The 14,437-nt window shown below is 40.4% G+C and overlaps 1 pseudogene; it reads left to right on the top strand.

The window, feature by feature from the left end:
• LOC122237109 overlaps nt 1–7,395 on the top strand; it is a 188,277-nt pseudogene extending 180,882 nt beyond the window's left edge.
• The last annotated feature ends 7,042 nt before the right edge of the window (nt 7,396–14,437 follow it).

The raw sequence follows: 14,437 nt of genomic DNA, 5'->3' as shown, positions 1-14,437 counted from the left end.
AGTGGTAGAAGACAATGCTTTTCCTCTTAGATTAGAAATAAGGCAAGGACAAAAGCAAACAAAAAAGAATGAAAGAAAGAAAGGAAAACTGCTCCCACTATTTTAATTAATCACAGAACTGGAAGTTCTACCATGTGCAATAAGGCAAGAAAGGGAACAAAAGACATACAGACCAAAAAGAAAGACAAAAAAATGGTCCCTGTTTGTAGATGACATGATTGTCTCTGTAAAGAATCCCCCCTCAAAAAAAACCTTCAGACAAACAAACAAAGACAAAAACTACAACTAGTAAATGAGTTCAGCAAGGTCATGTGATACAATATAAATATATAAAAATCTATTTTATTTTGATATACTAGCAATGAACACATGGACAAAGAAATTAAAAATCAATATTATTTACAACTGCTCAAAACATAAAATACTTAGAAGCAAATTTAACAGCGTATGTATAGGACCTATACACTGAAAACTATAGAACACTGATAAAAAAAAATCAAAGAAAATGTAAATAAGAGGAGAGATATATGAAGTTCATGATTTGGGAGATTCAACATAATGAGCGTGTCAATTCTCCATAAATTGATAGACATATCTAACAAAATTCCTATAAAAATCCCAGAAAATGTCTTTTTCTTTCCAGATCAGCAAGATTATTTTATTTTTCTTTAAATCTATTTATTGTTTAATTTACATCCAAGTTGGTTAGCATATGGTGCAACAATGATTTCAGGAGTAGATTCCTTAACACCCCTTACTCATTTAGACCATTACCCCTCCCACAACCCCTCCAGCAAACCTCTGTTTGTTCTCCATATTTGTCTCTTCTGTTTTGTTCCCTTCCCTGTTTTTATATTATTTTTGCTTCCCTTCCCTTATGTTCATCTGTTTTGTCTCTTAAAGTCCTCATATGAGTGAAGTCATACAATATTTGTCTTTCTATGACTAATTTTGCTTAGCATAATATCCTCCAGTTCTATCCATATAGTTGCAAATGGCAAGATTTTATTCTTTTTTTATTGCTGAGTAATACTCCATTGTATATACATACCACATCTTTTTTATCCATTATCCGTTGATGGACATTTGGGCTCTTTCCATACTTTGGCTATTGTTGATAGAGCTGCTATAAACATTGGGGTGCATGTGACCCTTTGAAACAGTACACCTGTATCCCTTGGATAAATACCTAGTAGTGCAATTACTGGGTTGTAGGGTATTTCTATTTTTAATTTTTTGAGGAACTTCCATAATGTTTTCGAGAGTGGTTGCACCTGTTTGCATTCCCACCAGCAGTGCAAAAGAGATCCCCTTTCTCTGCATTCTCGCCAACATCTGTTGTTGCCTGAGTAGTTAATGTTAGTCATTCTGACAGGTGTGAGGTGATATCTCATTGTGGTTTTGATTTGTATTTCCCTGATGATGAGTGATGCTGAGCATTTTTTCACATGTCAGTTGGCCATCTGGATGTCTTCTTTGGAGAAGTATCTAGTCATGTCTTTTGCCCATTTCTTCACTGGATTGTTTTTGGGGTGTTGAGTTTGAAAAGTTCTTTATAGATTTTGGATACTAACCCTTTATCTGATACAGCATTTGCAAATATTGTTTCCCATTCCATCGGTTGCCTTTTAGTTTTGCTGATTGTTTCCTTCACTGTGCAGAAGCTTTTTATTTTGATGAGGTCCCAATAGTTCATTTTCGCTTTTGTTTCCCTTGCCTCCAGAGATATGTTGAGTAAGAAGTTGCTGCAGCCAACGTCAAAGAGGTTTTTGCCTTCTTTCTCCTCTAGGATTTTGATGGCTTCCTGTATTAGATTTAGGTCTTTCATCCATTTTGAGTTTATTTTTGTGTACAGTGTAAGAAAGTGGTCCAGGTACATTTTTCTGCATGTCGCTGTCCAGTTATCCCAGCACCATTTGCTGAAGAGGCTGTCTTTATTCCATTGGATATTGTTTCCTGCTTTGTCAAAGATTAGTTGTCCATGTGTTTATGGGTCCATTTCTGGTTCTTTTTTCTGTTCTATTGATCTGAGTGTCTGTTTTTATGCCAGTACCATACTGTCTTGATGATTACAGCTTTGTAATAAATACATCTTGAAGTCCGGGAGCATGATGCCTCCACCTTCAGTTTTCTTTTTCAAGATTGTTTTGGCTATTCATGGTCTTTTCTGGTTCCATACAGACTTTAGGATTGTTTTGTCTAGCTCTGTGAAGAATGCTGGTATTATTTTGTTAGGTATTGGGTTGAATAAGCAGATTACTTGGGTAGTATCAACATTTTAACAATGTATGTTCTTCCAATCCATGAGCATGGAATATTTTCCCATTTTTTTGTGTGTCCTCTTCAATTTCTTTCATAAGCTTCCTATAGTTTTCAGTGTGTAGATTTTTTACCTGTTTGGTTATAATCAGCAAGATTATTTTAAAATACATGAGGAAAATCAAAGGAACTAAAATACAGACAAAATCCTAAATTTACCTAGAAAGACAAAGCTGAAACAATTATTGAAGCAAAAGGTAAAGTTGGGAACTGTCGATTTCAAGACACTCTATGGTTACAGTAAGATAAACTGTGTAGTATTGGTGAAGGGACAGATAAAAAGAACAGAATAGAGAGAGAGAAAAAAAATGACCAAAGTTTCACATTTTATACAAAATTAACTCAAAATGGATCATAGACTTAAATGTAAAACATAAAACTATAATGCTTTTGTAAAAAAAAAAAAAAAAAAAAAAAAAAAAAAAAAAAAAAGAGAGAGAGAAAATCTCTTGGATCTAGGGATGAACAAAGAGTTCTTATATTTGGCGTCAAAAGCATAATCCATAGAAGTAAAAATTGATACATTGGCCTTCATATCTTTGGAGTTTTCCATTCCAGTAAGTGCTTCACTTGGGACTTCCACTGACTTCATGATTGTTCTTTGTCTACTTATTTTAAACCTTTTAATGTAATTTTTCTTTAAAGGAGACGCTCTCATCCTTTCAAGGTTATTCATAGATAGTTTATTGATTCATGTACCAAATATGGCCTGAGCACCTGGTTATCTTGTGCCACACACTGTGCATGGCCCAGTCACAGAAAATACAAATAAGATCAAGCCCCTGTCTTGAGACACACACAGCTGACCAGAACACCAAATGCTCCATGTGCAGTGAAACAGAGGGAAAGGAGGCCCACATAGAGTGGGACCATGGAGGTAGGTGTGACCCCCTGGAGAAGTCTAGAGTGAACCATCAGTGTGGGTATTGAGGATGGATGGACATTCAAGAAGACACTTGTGTAACCCAATAATACAAGTTTTGGAGGTAGGCAAGGACATAAGGCATATTTTTGGAATAGAATGAGGCAGAGAACAGGATTGCGGCTGGAGGTTAGGTATGCTGGGGTGGGAAAGCCTGTTATGCTGTGCTCAGGAGACTGAGCCTTAAAGGCACTAAAGACCCATAAGGCCTTTTAAGCAGGGAATCTCAGGCTTTCATAACAAAATACCAGACACTGGGTAACTGAACAATAGCGACATATTTCTGGAGGCTGCAAAGTCTAAGATCAATGTTAGATAGAGTTAAATTTCTTCTGAGAGTGCCCTTCCTGGTTTGCAGATGACTGCCTTCTTCCTGTGTCCCAATATGGTAGAGAGAGGGCTCTGTTGTCTCTTCTTCAAGGACATTAGTTCTTTTGGATCAGAGGTCCACACTACTACCTATTTAACCTTAATTACTTCCTTAAAAGCCCATCTCCAAATATGACCACTCTGTATTTTACAGTGCAATGATGATGATGATGATGAGGAGGAGGAGGAGTATCAGAGGTTAAGGCTCCAGCATGTGAATTTGGGGAGACATAGACATTCATCCCACAGCAGAAGCCATGGTCATATTTACCATTTGGAGACACTGACCATCAAGTGTGAAAGGTGACCCCAATGTCACCACACTGATTGAGTGAGAAGGCATGGCTGGAAAGAATCAAGTTTTCATACAGTGGGAACAGAGTTCAAAAGTATAGAGTCATGTAAGTTAAAAAGTCTTGGGGATCAACTGGATATAGGGACAGATTAATAGGGAAATTCCCAAGGTTATTTTAAGATCCCTGGATTGATCTTGCTGGGAGTCACCCCATCACCTAAGACTAGAAGGGAGAAGCTTGCTGCCCATGATCGACAGGTAGGTGTTGCTTTGGGCGGCATGGAATCATCCAAAAACAGAGATGATGCTTCAGGAGGAGCAGAGGGAGGTGCTGGTTCTGTCTGACATTCCCTGGCAGCTCATGGGCACATACACTGATTGCTAGACATGCAGGTTATATTAACACCCTTACGAAGTAGGCACAATCATTTCCATTTTACAGACCAGAAACTGAGGCAGAGTTTAAGTTTCTTGCCTAAGATAAGAAGTGATATCAGGATTCTGGACCACTTGATGTTGTACAGCAGAGGAGAAAGGACTGGAGACTGAATCATGGAGTGTTAAAAAAACCAAACTAATAAAATAATAATTATTATTTTTTTTTGAGAAAGAGAGGGAGAGTGCAAGTGGGGAAAAGGCAGAAAGAGAAGGAGAGAGAGGATCTTAAGCAGACTCCATACCCATCAAGGAGCCCAATGCAGGGCTCAATCTCATAACTGTGAGATTATGACCTGAGCTGAAATCAAGACTTGGATGCTTAGTGGATGGAGCTATCCAGAAACCCCTAATAATTAAAAAAGAAAAAAATCAAGGAAGATAAGCAGAAAAGCACAGAAAAACAAAGGCAGGAGAAGGCTTCAGGGAAGGAGACAAAACAGTGACAAAGCAAAATACCAAGCAAGCAAATAAAGGAGAACAGTTTGATTTGGGGTAGAGGGAAGCTGGAGATACTACAGAAGCATTCATGACAGTGGATGAAGGGATCCAACCTCAAACACTTCTATCCTTGTTTTCTCCAAACAAAGCTCCTGTCTCTGCTATTGTGCACTTGGATTGTAACCCAATGTATTTCCCTTTCAATCTGAGATGCAAAGAGAAACTGCCCACCAGGGACAGTTGCCCAGTTTTCCTGTGATGGAAAAAGTAAGAGTGCTTCAGGTGGGATCAGTGGGCCCACTGTATGACCACAGCCTCTGAGCAAAGTTCAGGGTAAGAGGTCCAGTCCAGGAAGACCCAGATACTGAGGCACTGGAGGCTACAAGGACAGTAGGTTCCAGGAGGGGCATGATGGGGGCAGTAATGAGCAGTGGGTGTGGAAGGCAATTAGGAAGTTTCCAAAGAAAAATCCATCTGATATTTCTGCTTAGTTCAATAAAAATGGGTTTTGATTTTTGCAGACAACAACTACAGGCAAGAGACTTTCTACTGAAATAATATACATATTTCTGCATTTATTAAGATGTTGGTATGATGGACTTATGGTGGGAAATCACACACATTCCATCAAAAGGTTAATGAATATATTTTTGCACTCCTGCCATATGCTGGGCCCTGTTATCTGAAGTGGTCAAAACAAGCAAACTCCTGCTTCTGGAACAACCATTCTAACCCCTTCAACTGTTAACATTTGAGTTTCAGTGCTGGGCCTCAGTAGGGGCAACTGCATACTATGCCAATTCCAAGTGGCTCTAAGCAATAGAAGCACCCAAAACTTCACATAGGTTTTTAGGTAATCTTCCAAACCAAGGACCTTGAATCTTTGATCAGACACTTCAACACACCTCAATGTGTGTGCATGAACTTCTTTAAAAGTACTAACCACCAACTCCTGCACTTTGTATACTTTGTACTGGAATAAATTATAAAGCATGTATTATAATAAAATATCTAAAAAGTCTAGATACAAATATAAACAGAGCTTCTATTTTTTGTGTACCTCAATGGGTCAACATGAGTACACTGCCTTGAGATCCAGTATTAAAAGATCTACATGGCTGAACCTCTATGAGGATCAGTCTCAGTTGAGGAGAAAAGGGTTGCCAGAAAGAGATTTATCATACTGCAGATCTTATCTCTGGAACCTGAACTTATTCCCCCCACCCTTTTTTTAGTTCATTTCTTTTATTTGTTTTTCATTCTGGAAATCTTTGAAATAAAATAATACCATGCCAGGGAATATATCCTAAGGATATGTCAAATTGAAAAATGAGTCCCTCACAAGCTTTTCTTTTCTAGCAAAATAAGCTGCCTTATTCTGAAACTTCCCTACTTCTTCCACCTCTGATTTCTCACCCCTTCTCAGTGCCTGAGTCCAGTTTCTCATCCATGACACTTCCTGTAGATTTATCAACTATCTTGTAGGTTTTCTTTGGACCTAGCCTGTGATCCAAGAAGAATGACAAAGTTTATAACTCATGGTCCTTCCTTGCTTTCCTAAGAAAGCCAATTTATACTCTGACTCCCACCCACGCCACCCCTCATGCCTCTGATCCTAGCAGACAAGAGATGAGGCAATAAAGCCTAAATATTAGTGTTTTATATCTTGCTGTCATGACAGCTGCTCCGCTGTTTTTTCTAGACCCAAATATTCAATGGATGTCATGGAGCATCGGCATGTGAAGCAAGCTTTGTGCAAGAGTTGCACCTCTCTGGCTTTGCAAATAATGGATAGATCTTCATACATTTATGTTCCTGAGATTCAAGAATGTAAGTACCAGAAATAAAAACCCTCATGTAAATTGCAAGGTCTGCAATCTTCCAATTAGAGAACAAATTTCAAGTGCTCAAATCCAAACAAGAGGGTGCTTGCTGGGCATCTGGGCGGGGCTCTTCTAGGAGCACACAACTTGGAGCCAGTCGCTGAGAGCCATTTTGTACAAATCCTTTCTAAATACCATCAGGTATACACACTTCACATTAAAAATACCTTTGCTTTCTTTATTTTGTATTGTTCTTATTTGTTAAATACTGAAAAACACACAAAAAAGTTTAAAAAAATCATAATCACAGCCCATTCTCAACAGGAAGCACGTTTAAAAGGGAAGATGCTTCTCAGGAGAGCATTCACTTTCCTTTTCCTGCAGTCTCCAGCATTATGAAGAGAGGATGGACATCCTAACCTGTCATCAAGAAAAGGCCCTACAGACATTTCCACAGCAGGGGCACCAGAGCAGCAGCCTGATCTCTCAAGGTCTACCTGTGGCCCCATCAAGGCTGGGGTGTTTAAGGGGAGGACTGCTGGCCCCTGTGACCTGTAGTTTGGAGCCCTCCTCGATGAATTGGGTGGACTTGAGTGTGGTGGCTTCACTTGCCCCATCCAGGCTGTAGATTCCATGCAGCCACTTCTTTAAATGCAGGCAGTGATGAAAATGCTGCTGATGACTTTGCCACCACATCCTCTGGTGCCACTGCACTACCTACAAGAAGGCTGAGAGACCAACAGTCTTGCAGGAGAAAGAAACCCCAATGCTTGCTGAAATTGTCTCAGTAAAACCTTTGTACACACACACACTAGGAAACAAACAGGAACACACAAAATTTTTTTTATGAAGATTGGACCTTTTCATTCTTTTATTATATGATCAGACATTCTAACCTGCAATTTGCTTCATAACCAATAATTAAATTGCTCTGCGACAAAATTGAAATTAAAATGGAGAATGGTCAAATGTCCATTTTGAGCAGGAAATTTTTTCCACCCTATCATACACTTAATATTGAAAACTGACACAAGTGGAGTCGTGTTGCCCCTGTCCCCCACAACTAACACTCCATCCCTTGGGCCTGGCCTGGAGGCAGCTCCCTGGGCGAGGTCTGAATACTATCTCAAATGCTTCTCGCTTGTCTTAGGGCCAATAGAGCCTTCCAGGGAAGTTCTGGGCAGTATGTAGGGAGAAAAGCAGTGTTGTCATTCATCCACTTCCCCTGTAGATGCCTGTGTCCTCCAGGCCACCTGCACACCATTTCCTGACAAGTGACCACAATTGACCACAGCAGCCACCGTTTAGTGTTTTTTGTATGCTAGGATTTATTCTGTCCATCTTGCCACCATTTCACTCATCTGCATCCATGCTCCCGGGCTTCAAGCCCAGTGAAGAGTTTCATAAAATCGCCTTTCTGGGTTAATGGACCTGCTGACATCACTTCCCAGTAACACTGGCCAGGTTTGTGCTGACATGTATGATAGATTTGAATACGGTAAGCACGTTGGCTGTGGAGAATTCATATGAAAATGAAAATGTTTTACTTAGGGTTAATTTAATAGATTTAAATATTAATTAATTAAATATTGGTGGGCATGCTTTCAAATATTAAAGCATAGCATTCTAACTGGAACATCATGTTTTAGTTCTGCTTTGAAACCTGCCTTATAAAACATGTCTCCACCTCTTATCTCAGAGACATGGGGAGTGTAACCAAATGCTCATAGGCCCTTTGCAGGGCAGGAGTTGGTGGTCAACATGAAACGCTTGTTTTGGTAATAGTCCTTGTCCCAAGATGCAAGCATATGGATCTATAGGGAATCTGGTGACTGGGTGAGTCTGCATTAAGTCCTTTCCTTACTAAATACTAGACTTCACCCAATTATTTTTGCAATTATGAGTTTATTTAGAGAGCTATTTTTTTTACACAGTCAGCCTCATGCCTAGGTAGATGGCAGATCACACACTTGCATGGCAAGAAAGAAACTTATAAGTGTATAATATAATGGCCTCACTTCACAGATGTAAAAACTGGCCACCAGAGAAAACAACTTGGCCAACATGATTTAGCTGGAGGAAGTGGCACCACTTTGGCCAAAATAAAAAAGGGCTATTTATTGATTTGGAGGGCTCCTTGTTGTGGCTTCCCACCCCACAATTCATGAAGTCAATGTGTCCCAGGCACCTGCCCACCTGGAGATGAGGTTCTTGGCCAATGATTTACTGAGGGAAGACTCTCAGGAGATACCTGCACAGGTGTGAGAGAAGCATGACAAAGGAGAAGAAAAAGGTCGGCAAAGATAGACATAGTGTCAGCTGGACACCAGCTGCAGCCTCATCCTCTGGGGGCATCACAGTGTTGGATGCACCTTGCGGCAGTAAGGCTGGACCTTTGAGTACTGTGCCAGTCAGACAAACCAAGACGGATCTTGGAATGTGCTTTTGAAAGAGAACATCAGATAAAATGACCATTGCAGAAATAATTGGGGGTCTTTACTGACACCTACACATTATCTTCTCTTCCACACCCTTTCATGTGCACAGGGAAAAATTTAATCTGCTTTTCAAAGCACAACACTATAATCAAAATATGAGAATATCTGGTAGTAATTTCTGAAGTTTATCAAAGGCAAAATAACCATAGACAAGGCTGGGAAGAAGGGTCTGAGACATAACTCCATGTTGCTAATGAGACTTGCTATTAATGTAAAAGAAAATGAAAAGTAACCATAAAAATACAATGTTTACTTTTATTTAAATGTGTTAGTATTCTGAAATTCACTCTCTAGTTGTGGACTTAATCTTGTTTTACCTTTGACTTTTCATTACAAATTGGAAGAGCTGATGACCCATGGGACTAATACTTCTTTTAGCATTAGCTGTGATCTTAAGACAAAATGGTTGAGGCAAATGTTGGTAGGGCATGAAAGAAAGTGAGCATAAGATTCACTAATTGTTGAAGTTTGTGCCAGCTGGTATCCTGACCTCCTCACTTTGCTTTCTGATACAGAATCTCTTTTTATTACCTCCATATTATACAGATACTTTTAGGTTAAAAAATTTTCCATAGAAACATCAAAGTTTTAAAAGATACATGATACTGGCTTATCTTAGAAAAAGTAGATGGGTAATTACTTTAAGTAAGTGAAAGCATGTGCCATTAGGCTTGCTTTATCTGTTGCATTCTGGTGGCTATCCCAGAATGACTCCCATTTATCATTACCTAAGCCCAAGGGGCCAGAAGAAGTTCTTTCTCTAGCAGCTGGGTTATCCTTAGGTAGGTACCAGCACTCTGGGTGGGCAGTTGTCAGACTGAACTCGCAAAGAGTATTTGTCCACAGGGCTAATTAGAGGAGACAGACCAGAATCTTAGGAAACAGACTCAGGAATCATAACTGTGCTGTTGATGTAGATGGCTGAAATCCATGAAAAGTTATACTTGAGGATACCAAAGCAGATTGTGGGCCAGAGCAGAAGGGTCCTAGAAAAACCAGTGATACAATGATTCTTGTTAAATAGATTGTATTTTGGCCTTAATTCTTTACTTCTGTATTTATCCATGTCCTTTGTGTTGTGACATTGTAGTCTGCCTGCTAGAGAAATGTGTCTGTTCACCTTGTGATTCACATCAGCCAATGTCATGTGGGTAGAAATGCCTGTTCTATGGCTTTCCCTAAGAGGACTTGCCTGTTTTCCATTACCTTCATGCTTCTGCCAATGAGAAGAACACATCCCAGCTAGCCTACTAGCTCAAGGAGGATGAGAAATGTCTGAGGCAGAACTACCCCGGCCACTAAAATCTGAGGCAGAATTGCCCAGTGTAGCCCAGCCTCGATCAGCCAAACCACAGCTGATCCACTGACACATGAGCAATAATACATATTCATTGCTTTAGGCGCTGAGTTTTGAGATGTTTGTCACACAGCATAATTATGGAGATAGTTAATGAATACAGTCACTTCAAAATGGACAGTTGAATGACTTTCTTTGTGTGTGACTTGCCAGGTGTCATTTGAAAGGAGACAGCAAGGTGGTTATTGAGGTTTCTTGTCAGTGCTATGTTAAAAATTTCCCATGACTTCACTCAAGCCTTGCAGTAACCAAATGAACTCTGAGTCTCTTTCAGTTCCCTGGAGAGATTCTTGTATCATTAATTTTTTTCCTCCAGGTTTTTCTCCTTCCTTCTTTCTTTCCTTCCTTTCATCTTCCCTTCCTCTATCTACCCTTTCTTTATTTTATTTCTTTTAATGTTTATTTATATTTTACAGAGAGAGAGATAGAATGTGAGCAGGGGAGAGACTGAGAGAGAGGGAGACACAGAATCTGAAGCAGACTCCAGGCTCTGAGCTGCTGACAGCACAGAGCCCAACGTGGGGCTTGAACTCATGAACAGCGAGATCCTGACCTGAGCTGAAGTCGGAAACTTAACTCACTGAGTCTCCCAGGTGCCCCTCTCTTACCCTTTCTTTTTCTTTGTTTTCTTTGTTATTTTCACAGTTCCATGCTAATATTCAATGCATTTAGAATCCTGAATACTTGTCTCCGAATACTGGAGTCATGATTAACCAACATGGTTTTGAATGGCCAGTAGGAAATGGCCCATTGTAACTTTTGACATTGGCTTAGGTCCAGTAGATACCATTAGTTTTAATATTCTTAGTAGCTAAAACCCATTTGATACCTTGCTCTAGTTTCACTTGCTCTGATGATTCCATTAGGAATCAGAATGCTTCCAAATCTCTTTCCATCAAGGAGAAACAGGATGACACAAACTAAGTAGAGTTAGAATCAGAGGAACTTAGAGCTGGTGAGAATATTCAAGAGTTCACCTTCAAAGAGGAATATACACATTAGAAAGTTTAGTGGTCTCCCACTAAACCTCCCACTAAATTTATACAGATTTCAAATGACACATTCTAATATAGACCCTGGTATTTTGACTCAAACCCCAGTGCTCTTTACTAAGAATGGAGAACCCAGGTCTTTGCAAGTTTATTACTAATCAATCATGATACTCTTTTCTGCAAGATCTTTCAAATATCCTACCTGCATTCTTTCACATTCCCAAAATTTGATTAAAGACTAGGTACCACTGAGCCAGGACTCTCCTTGGACAAACAGTGCCTCCACATACCAGAAGATTGCATTTGCAATGATCTCTACACCCCTGGGCTGAGAGAGGTAAAAGGTTCATCCCATAAGGAAAAAATTCAAACTGAGGTATAAAGTTTTGAAGGAATGAATAATTATTAAAGATGTCACAGAATTGCCATTTCTTAACTAATCTTGCCTTTTTTTTTTTCAATGCAGCCTTTAAAAATGGCACAGGAGGCCATGGACACCTATAGCTGGTGCTTTAAAGAACTGCTTTGGGGACATGATAAGATTCCTCTCTCTTCCCTAACTTCAGCTTCAAAAAGAACTCAGACATGTGGCACTTTGAAAATCTTACACCAATAACCACCTCAGAACTTTGACTCTCCTACAGCTGATGGATAAAATAGAAATAGAATGGCTGCAAGTGCCATGGGGAAATATTGTGAATCCTTGTTATCCATTTGCATCATGGGAGCAGGTGATGGGAACGCTCAAAAATAGCCCCAAACAGCTACCCTCTAAAATGTGTCATTTTGTGACATTTGTCTAATTTTCTTCCTAGCTGAGCCCCCTCTGAACAGAATCCCCATAAAGGCCACATTCCATCATAAAGAGACACCCTACTAGAAGACAGAGGAAGAAATTTTCTGCAAGGGGACTTCAGCACATAATGGATGGGCATTTGGAGGTGACCTAATAACCTACTATGGGCACTGATCAGTCAAAGGGAGCATCCTTCAGGCCCCTTAAAATTGTCAACACTAGAGAGACTGCACATTCGCAGGGAGACCAAAGAATGACAAGCACAAGTGACAAGTAACAAACACTGAAAACGTCACACTACATCCTACTATTTCAGCCACCAGGGAGGCAAGGTCCTGTGGTGAAAAGGAATGCACAGCATCTTCAGGAACACACAGACAAGCAGTACAAAAGAGGCAGGTTTGAAAAACCCAGTGACCATAGGCTTTTGCCAGTTGCAGTGGGATTCCCATCACACCTTACCCCATTTCCACTTAAGCATCACTCTCTTTTCTGTAGCTGCAAATTTCCCATCTTAACTGGGTCTTCAACCTGAAAATCCAAATTTGTTTCAAACTCTCCCTTGAAACACATATGCACACACACACACACACACACACACACACACACCTCCAATCACCAGCCTCTATGGGCTATTTCTGGGAAGGATTGGACACAGAAAGCATAGAAATACAGTACGTGTGTTGTGGTCATCCTTTCATTAGACCTCACTGTGGCATCTGGCTGGTCTTTCACAGAAGGCACTTATCCCATGGGATGCCACATTGATGTGCTTTGGTTTGGCTACTTCGTCTTTGATAAGGACTCATCTTTTCAAGGGCTCCTTCTCCTTTGCCCTCCCTGGTCCTCTTCTCTTCCTCTGTCTACCTTCTTAGAGCAGCCTCACTCTCACCGCAGTTTCAGCTACCCTACAGATGGTTACCACTCCTGGACCTATAGCCCTGCCCAAAGTTCTGACCTCCAGAACCATCTATCCAATTTATTGATGCCCTAAAGCCACTTCAGATACCACATGCTAAACAGTGAACTTATTATCTTTACACAACTTACTTTCTTCCTTGAAGGATACAAATTATCTTTTTTCCTCCAGGTGGAATCCAGGGAGGATCACAGTCTCTTTTTATTTACCCAGACACTGAATCAACCCCCAAGTCCTAGAGATTCTTTCTCACCAATTTCCCAGATACACCTCCCTCTTTCTCTATTCTTACTGATATGACTTACTCATACAGTTGTTGCTTTCCACCTGTGTCCCCACAATCCCTCACCAGCTTGTATCTGTGCCTCCAGACTGGTCCTTTCCCAATTAATTTTCCACCTTACCTCCAGCATGACCCATTCAGAGTAACTCACACAGAGCTGCTCCCTACTTTAAAGCCCCAGTGGAGTTCAGTAGGTCTCAGGGCACCATGCAAGTACATGGACACTGCAACCCAGGCCCTGACCAAAGTATCCTTTGCTTGCCTCTCTGGTCTCATTCTTATCTCTACATGCCTCTGTGCCCCGAGCCATGCTTAACTACTTGGGAATTCCTGGGATTGCCCAAGAAATTTCACACTTTATAGATATCTATTTCCTACTTGAAACACACTTCTGCCTCTGCCCCTCCTCATCCTTTATTTCAGCTCTTGAAGTCTTTCAACTCAAGTGCCACTTACTTGGAGAACTTTCTTAGCTTCCATTGGTGTGATAAAGTGCCTTGGAAACCCCTGTATCAGCACACCTACTGTGAGATACTGCAGTCATCACATGCTTGGGTGTCACCCCTATTTACCTATGAATTCCCAGGAAAAGTATGTGGTGGGAAGAAAAATGCACCTGAAGATAACCATGTTTTAATCCCTGAAAACTGTGAATATACTACAGGGCAAACAAACCTTGCATCTGTAGGTAAATTAAGGATCTTAAAATTGAGAGATTATCCTGGATTGTCCTGGATTCAATGTTTCAAGGGGAGACATGACTATGGGAAAATAATCAGAGTATATAATATTGCTTCCTTTGAAGTCGGAGGAAGGGACCATGCTCCAAGGTGAGTGTAGGGAGCAGCCAGGTACTGGCAAAGGCCAATAGAGAGATTCTCCCTTAGAGCCACCAGAAGAGAACACAGCCCTGTTGACACTGATTTTAGCTTGTGAAGCCTGTGTCAGACTTTTGACCTCTAGAACTGGAGGACAATGGTTTATTGTG

The sequence above is a fragment of the Panthera tigris genome, chromosome A3, assembly GCF_018350195.1.
Source record: "Panthera tigris isolate Pti1 chromosome A3, P.tigris_Pti1_mat1.1, whole genome shotgun sequence".
Taxonomy (NCBI): domain Eukaryota; kingdom Metazoa; phylum Chordata; class Mammalia; order Carnivora; family Felidae; genus Panthera; species Panthera tigris.
Note: the sequence above shows the minus strand (reverse complement) of the source record. Positions and strands in the feature narration are given on the sequence as shown.